Raw genomic sequence first — 6876 nt, forward strand, 5'->3', positions numbered from 1 at the left:
ATTTATTTTTTTCAATTATAATGTTGCTGACTTGAGCAACAGTGTGCTAACTTTTGTTTTGCAAGGCTAGTCCTTCGATAATCTCAAAATTTTCGTGAAAGTCCTTCAACCATTGTGGTGCTGCAGAAATTCGGTACGCATCATTGGTGTCATTTGTGGGAACCACTTGAGCTTGGATGTGAGAAATGATGAGTTCTGACAATGGAGGTGACAACGGATCCTTTAAGGGGAACACTTCCATCCCTACTGCAGCAGGTTCCACTATTCCCCCTCCGGAGCAGGTCTTAAAGGGTCTCATTGCCTCCGATCTAGGAACAGTTCTTGCTGTCATCAACCCATTGCTAGGTGAGCAGCTTCGAAAAATGATAGTAATGACTATCAATGCAGCACTTAGAGACTCCCAAGCTAGTGGAGCAGAACAACCTTCCCAATAAGAGATGAGCAAGATACCTAATGAGCAAAGAACCAATGACCAAGTCCTTGCTGGCCTCCAGCAGGATGGTCCTGCACATGCTGAGCATACTAGATAGGAGGTGGTTCCCCTAGGGCCCCCCTAGAGCTGCCACTCTCTCATGAAAAGAATGACATAATTCCGTCAAAGGGTAAGGAAAAAGTTCCTACTCTTGGAGTATGGTATTCCGCTCAATACTGATATCATGCAATAAGAGCTCCCTGCTAATTTTGGGACACCCACGCAGCTTCTCGCCTATAATAGCACTACCTATCCTACTGAACACATCTGTAAGTTTCAAAACACAGCATTACTGCACAAGTATACTAATGGTATCAAATATCATATTTTTCTTATTACACTAACCGATTCTGCTCACAATGGTTCAACCAGCTTCCAGTTGGATCAGTTAGATCTTTTGCAAAATTTAGTGCCCTTTTCTTATACCAATTTGCTGGCAGCAAGAAGTGCCGAAAATCGATCATCAGCCTCTTCATCGTGAAACAGGAGGAAAAGGAGACACTAAGGGCGTACATTCAACAAGGCCATTCTCGAGGTCCCAACTACACATCCATATGTCCTCATTACTGCCATCATGCAAGGGCTCCACACCAGACCTTTCATCAAAACCCTAGCCAAGAAACCTGTCTCTGAATTCTATAACTTGCTAGCTCGGACAGACAGGTGCGTAAAACTAGAGGACGCCCAGCTGAGAAAGAAGGACAATCCGCATGATCGAAGAAAGCATAAAGAAGGACTTTCCCCCGGTAGGAGTTGGGGAGGACCTAGAGGATGATTTAATCCCCATGTCCCGAGAAGAGCATTACACCCCGCTCATAACCAGTCGGCATGAATGCTCATGGCCATAGACCGACTCCCTATCCTGCAGTGGCCTAAGGGGTTTGAGGAGGGACCCCAGCTTCCTAAATCTGAACATTATGTTTGGATTTGTATTTTGGCCGATCTTTAAGATGGGCCAAAACAGAAAATCTTGTTTGGTTTTGTGTTTCTGCACACCTTCACTAGGTGTGCAGAAATTAATTTTAAATTTTTTTTATTACTCTTCTTTTTTTTATTATTATTTTTTTCTTCTCTCTTTTTTCTTGTTTTTATCGGTGGCTTTCTTTTCTTTCTCTGTTCTTTCTTTTCTCTCTCCGCTATTTTCTTCTCTTTCTTCCCTTTCTTCTTTCTTCTCTCTTTCCTTTTTTCTTCTTTCATTTTTAGTTCTTCTTGCCTTCTCTTTTATATGTATTATATATTATTTAATATGTATTATATGTCAAATGTAATAAATAATTATTAACTTATGAAACCATTGATATCAAAGATATGTACTATTAATGCTACTTAGTTAAAATATTTATAGCTTTTCTATCTAACGAAAATACTGTAGCAATTGCCTAAACTACTGACAATATATCAGTACTATATACCTAATTTGTATTTTTATTACTTTAATTATCTATTAAAATTTATCAGTTTACATATAAAAGTCTAATGAATGTATTTTCAACATGTTAGTATAGTGGATTTAACTCTTGATTACAATTTTTTTCAACTTAAACCATTTAAATCTTTTCTACTCAAAATTTTTCCTATTTCAATGAAATATTTGAGAAATTTGAAATTTGAGGACAATATATCAATAATACATACTTAATTCTAAATTTTTTATTTAAATTTTGTATATTATGTTTTTTTATTCCAAAGATAAAGTCTAACAAAATCATTTTGGAGACAATACTACAATGTATTTAATTATGCATTAAAATTGTAATTATTATTTAAAATGTAAAAAGAATTCCTCAATAAAAACAATTACTTAATATAAATAGGGAAAAGTATTATTTTAGTCCACTAAGTATGCCTAATTTTAATTTTAGTCCGATAACTATGTTCATTTTTTTTAGACTCAGTAACTTACAAAATTGCTTACTTTTAGTCATCTGATAGATTTTCAGATAATTTTACCCCTATGAGTGCATATGGACTAAAACTGTCTTTCAAAAGTTGCATAAAGGTAAAATTATCCAAAACTCTGCCAGATGACTAAAAGTAAGCAATTTCATAAGTTATTGGACCTAAAAAAAAATGGACATAGTTATCAGACTAAAATTAAAATTAGGCATACTTAGCGGACTAAATAATACTTTTTCCATATAAATATATATACTATATTTCACTAACAAACAAAATACTATATACATACACATATATATTAATAAATATATATATTCAAAGACATGATTTGACAATGAACAGTAACTCCTGTCTCCCAAATCCCACATCAAACCTACACCACTTATTTTACACTATTTTATATTATATCAAAACACAAATTCAAACATACCATCTAAACCTACACCACTTATTTTACACTATTTTATATTATATCAAAACACAAATTCAAACATACCATCTATCTCAAAACACATACTTATATCTATTTTTATCTCTCTATCTCCAAAACACCAAAACAAAATCATTCAAAATATTAATCCAAATATAGTGAAATATTTTTGCAGTTATTGCTGGGAGTATGGACATGACACCAACCGGTGTCGCCAGTTGAGCCAAAAGATAGAAATGCTATACAAGCTACGTGGATAGGGAAAACAAGCGTGAGCAGAAGGAAGAATGCTCCCACCATCATAGTTCATGAAGGAGCGAGGAACTAGCATAGGGGTCCTCTAAGAGAAAACACGAAAAGGAAAAGCTCTTAGTTGAGGAGCGAAGCCCAGAGAACGCCCTCTCCAAGGATGTGATTCACGAGATAATAGGAGAACCTATCGATAGGGACTCCGAAAAAGCTAGAGGTGCCTACGCTCGGGCCACCCAAGCTAACATGAAGATCAATTACAAAACGCCAGCAGGGGATCCTAAGATCCACTCCAGTCCTGCTGATTCACAAGGAGTTCATTGCCCTCATAATGATACACTTGTTATTTCTATTACTTTAGCTAACTACATTATTGGATGCATTTTTGTGGATTCTAGTAGTTCTGCAAACGTCCTCTTCTACAAGGTTTACCAGCAAATGGAGCTAGGCGATGTCCCTCTAGAACTGATGGAAACCTCGTTGTACGGCTTCTTAGGAGAGGTGGTAGACCTTTTAGGCCAAATCCTTCTTCCTTTTTTCTTAGGAGCAGAACCCACCAAAAAGACCAAGGTAGTCTATTTCTTGTGGTGGACATGCCTTTGGCCTACAACTTTATCCTTGCTCGACCTAGCTTGAACGCTTTCTAGGTGGCCGCTGAAGAAAGTGGATCAACTTGGGAAGCATGGGGAAAGCGCAAAAAATAAAAAAAAATCAACGATTAAGCATGCATAAACCCGATCAAGAGGTGTACCCTTGATCTATTTCTCAGCCGTTCGGTGTACAATATAATAAAAGCCATAAAATAGCAAGGAAAACTTAGAAAGGCGAAAAACATAAAAAGAGTTTTACCCTCGTTGTTTTTCTCGTATGGATACAAGCGTTGATTCCTATGTTCCAGATCCGTTCATGTTTAGATCTGGGTGATGAGACCCTCTAACACCCTCCCACTAATAGGACGTGAGCTTCTCGTGCTAGCAAGAACAATTATAGAAGAGTAGAAATTAAAACAACGCTATTAACGTGTTTTGATTTCCCTTTCGTTTTTCGTTGATCTTTAAGATCAAAAGAAGAACATGGAAATAGAGAGAAGAAAGAAAGATAGAGGAAATGAATTTGAGAGGCTAGTGTGTGTTGTGTGTGTGGCTAGGGTTTATTGTATGTATATCTATAACCTAGTCAAGTATATAAATGAGTCCTAACTTAGTTAGACTCCAAACATCAAACCCTAATCCAAGTACACAAGTGTAGCCGAAAACAAATTCAGCCATCCCTCCAAAAATTAGAGACCTCCTTGGCCTAGTCAAGGTCTTGAAAGAATTGGTATGGCCTGGGACTTCGTAAGAACGTAATGGAAGTATGAAGATAAGCATTTTAAAATTTTAAACCGAAATGGAACTAGTTCCTTAATCGTGAGCATTCTGCATTCTACAAGCATAAAACAAATTTGAAATAAAACAAATGGCTATTGTAACATAGAGTGATGGAAATATAATCATGAAATTTTACCTTTCCAATTTGAAGACTTTCTTCAAGCTTTTCTCCTCCAACCCTGTGCTCACGTAACGACCAACAAGATCTCCTCTACGTTGAATGCATACTACACCACAAAGTGGTGTCCACCAAACCTTGCTAGAGGTAAAGTGTATGTAGTATAAGAGATTTGATTATACTATTAACTTTGGATATCAAACTCAAGAGGGCCTTGCTCTAGTTTGAAACTAGTTCAAGAAGAACAAGAATAGAGAGAAAAAGAGGGAGAAGAACGTTGTCAAGATGATCAGTGTGAGAGAGACGGTGTTGTCTTTTGTACAATATATAAAATAACTTATACACAAGCCTATACACTATACAGACATAAGAGACATCTCATGTACTTGTTGTATGTATACATCTATATATTGCATATCAAGTAAAAAATGGGTACAATGCGTGTCCCTATAATATACTACCTATTAGTACCATAAGTACTCAAGCAATAACTCCTCATCTTTAAAACCTCATATATATGTGTATCACATATATATATATATTTTCAAGCTATGGCTATATATATATCCTATTGGCTTAATTAGAAAAATAAATTAAACCCATAGGCTTGGACCTCCATAGCATTAATCTAATCAATTCTTAAAAGCCCAAAAGGAAGTTATTTGATCTTATCAAATAATTTCTAACCCATAGCCCAATTAATTAATCCATCAAATAGTTGGGCCTAACCTAGTATATTTAATCTCATCAAATTACCAAGTCAAAAGCTAATTAATAGATCCTATTAATTAATTCATCCAGTTCAATTAAAATTAATCTTATCAACTTAATCAAATCGAACCCAAGTTTAATTAAACTCATTACTTAAATGTTGGGCTTCCCATCACATGGGTTCTACCATTTAAATGATCATATCATTTAATGTCTCGAATTAATTTAAACTCTTTAAATTAATTCCCTCCTTCTAGAATTAATTCCTAATTAATTTTACTACTTCCCTGAGTGATGTTTTGTGTGACTATAGATTCACCTTCAGCTAGACTTAGGTTTGTGTCAACACACAATTTAATTGGCAAATATCTTTTGCTAGATTAGTTAAATCACATTTAATTAATCGCTTCCGATTAATACTTAATTCGAAAGCACCTGTCACCATGGGTGGTCGTCTAGCAATGGTGCATAGCACTAGAGAATAGGTGAAAATGACATGAAACTTAACACTACCGAGTGCCATACGGGTACCATCCTTCAATCAATCATCTCCCAGTCTTGGTCTAGGGCATGGAGTTGGTCATCAGTTCCCATCTTAGACTAGACATTTATGCTTAATATTTTGATTACGTTTCTCCACTTGATCAACATAGGAAAGCACTTTCCTATTTGATCACCCGCTGTGGCCATAGACTCCCGGGTGCACAACATGAAGGATCGTGTGATACGGTCCGAAAACGCACTAGCGGAAGCGGCGAATAAAAACGCATAGTGACAAAAGTAAAGCTAGAAAATAAAGAATTCAAGGGGTGTACCCTTGGAGTTCTCGAGCGTTTGATGTATAATAAAATAAAACATAAATGGAGCTGATGTGGAATCAAAAAAACCAAAAAATAAAAGGAGTGAAAAATGATACCTTCGTTTTGTAACGTTCTGTTGAAATGTTCTTCACTTGAGGCTCCAACGCAGGAACCCTCTAATTTGTTCACACCAAAATGGAGTTGGGATCTCAATGTCCTATTTGCTAGAAGAGAACAAGAGAAAAAACTCACCAAGTGCACAAAGAGAGGGGGTGAACGAGAGCTTCTTGGAAGGGGGGATTTTTTTTTTTGTTGTGTAATAATAATGATAATTATTTCTCAAATAATTATTTATCATATATATCTTGTATTGATAATTAAGAATATTTCTAGATACATTCTTTTATCTAGAAGGTATATTTCGCTTTATTCCAAATAAAGAGATCTCCAATAATGGTTAAATTGTACTTTCCAAAATTGCAATTTGCTAGCCATTTATTTCCTTCAATGGACTTTTTTATGTGCTCAAAATAATTAATGTTGGCCGATTTTTATCAAATAAAACTACAAGCTCAATGAATTTTTATTTAAATCTAATTTTAATAGAAATCCATTTAATTGAGCCCAGCTTGTATTTAATCTAATTCAATACATAAGATCCAGTTTATTAAATAATAAGGACAAACTCAATATAAATTAATACCTTTAATTTATTCTTGGGTATTTCCATCCAATTGATCTCTCTTTTTATAAGTAATCCAATTACTTGTTCAATTAATTCTAAATTAATTCCTTGTTCCTTTTCGGTGATTTGTGTGTGACTCTTT

Source organism: Sesamum indicum, linkage group LG4 (assembly GCF_000512975.1).
Source record: "Sesamum indicum cultivar Zhongzhi No. 13 linkage group LG4, S_indicum_v1.0, whole genome shotgun sequence".
Taxonomy (NCBI): Eukaryota; Viridiplantae; Streptophyta; class Magnoliopsida; order Lamiales; family Pedaliaceae; genus Sesamum; species Sesamum indicum.